Below are 1,826 nucleotides of genomic sequence, written 5' to 3' on the forward strand. Positions count from 1 at the left end.
CGTGGCCTATGAGACATAAATCTGTCAACTGAATACTTCAAACGGTATTTCGAACCAAGCAAATTAATTCCATTCCAGAAACCATATTATAGAACACTTTTTGAATGTCATTATTACAATTTATTATTTACAAAACTTTGTCACCAATATAGAATATGTAGGGAATATTAAATATGATTTTGAATGTATCACTGTTGAAAAATAAATAATTTTGTGCAAGAATTGGTTTATATTTATTTGAAGTTTAATATTGGTTTTCTAAAAATTCTGAGTTTTAGAATTTAAAATGCGGAAAGCAATTTTGGAAAAGTGCTGGGAAATGGGAATAAAGCGTGCGATGCATGGTTGTTACACGTGTCTCGTTTTGGTCACAGTTGGTGTTGGTTCGTACTCAGTGACTCAGTCTTCGTAGTAAGTTGAATTGGGAGCTCTAGAACATTTGCTGTTAATTTACACTTGTTTCAAATGGATAGGTAGGCTAGTTAAAGTAAATTATTTCTATTTGCGTTGGAATCATAGTGGCAAAGCAGAGAGTTTTTTAGACTCTCCCTCAAGTTCATTTTTGAGTCCTATAAGTAGACCAGTAAAGTATCATGCATAGTGGCAAAGCAGAGAGTTTTTTAGACTCTCCCTCAAGTTCATTTTTGAGTCCTATAAGTAGACCAGTAAAGTATCATGGATACCAGTTTTATCATACTTGAGAAATTGGTTTAAATCTTGAGTAAATGAGGAAATTAAAAATGAACTGATTCTAAAAAAGCTCTGGTTTGCCACTATGGTTGGAATACAAGTTGTTTTTTTATCCTGTTCAGTTCAGGCTGTTCTTTTATGGAAGGCCTGTAAATTTACCCTAGTTTCAACTTTCCAAGTTCCAACTATTTAGGACTTGCCGTTGCCCTCTTGTGTAATGCAGTACTAGTATACAGTTTAGGTACTTGCTAACGCTAAGTGCTCACTCAGCTCAGTATACCATGCTATACTAGTATCTAGTAGACTAGTAAGTAGTAACTAGTAAGCACATAGTGGCAAAGCAGAGAGTTTTTTAGACTCTCCCTCAAGTTCATTTTTGAGTCCTACAAGTACACAAGCTAAGTATCATGGATACCAGCATTATAATACATAAGAATTTGGTTTCAATCTTTAGTAAATAAGGAAATTAAAAATTAACTGATTCTAAAAAATCTCTGGTTTGTCACTATGATGTAAGCATGGTGGGCCATAGTGGCAAAGCAGAGAGTTTTTTTAGACTCTCCCTCAAGTTCATTTTTGAGTCCTATATGTAGCCTAGACCAGTAAAGTAGGTAGGATCCTGGAACTGGATACCTGCATTATCATACATAAGAAATTGGTTTAAATCTTAGGTTAATGAGAAAATTAAAAATGAACTGATTCTAAAAAGTCCATGGTTTGTCACTAGGGTAAATGCGGTATATTCCGACACTTTAAGGACGCATCGAGAAATGAAAAACTATAAAAAAAAAACGTATGCGTTACGTAAGTTCTGTTGGCTTCATGTGACTCTCAAAACACCTCACTACGCGTCGGCAACAATGAAACGTCACAAAATGTTGCCATATTCATTAAAAAGCCTTTAGAATGGAAACCTACCAAATCCCTACATTCCGTCACTTTGTGTGGCAATATTCGACACTTGGTGAGCAGTATTCCGTCAGCGCTTCACATTTAACTGATACGTAATGCCGACATCCACGTGTTCGAATTCCGTTTGCTGTGTGAGCTGTATTGGGATACAACACGGCTTTGAATTAGAACACTAACGAATATTGAACACTACTTAATTACGTTTTAATTAACAGCTATTAGGC

At 35.3% G+C, this 1,826-nt stretch overlaps 1 protein-coding gene across 1 annotated transcript in view; it reads left to right on the forward strand.

Moving 5' to 3' along the window:
• The first annotated feature begins 344 nt into the window (after nt 1–344).
• The window catches only part of LOC108667438, a 20,592-nt gene continuing 19,110 nt past the window's right edge, over nt 345–1,826 (forward strand). Inside the window, exon 1 of the mRNA XM_018154462.2 lies at nt 345–411. The gene's annotated coding sequence lies outside the window, so the exon portion shown is untranslated. The remainder of the gene's footprint in view (nt 412–1,826) is intronic.

This window comes from Hyalella azteca, unplaced genomic scaffold (assembly GCF_000764305.2).
Source record: "Hyalella azteca isolate HAZT.00-mixed unplaced genomic scaffold, Hazt_2.0.2 contig1551, whole genome shotgun sequence".
Taxonomy (NCBI): Eukaryota; Metazoa; Arthropoda; class Malacostraca; order Amphipoda; family Hyalellidae; genus Hyalella; species Hyalella azteca.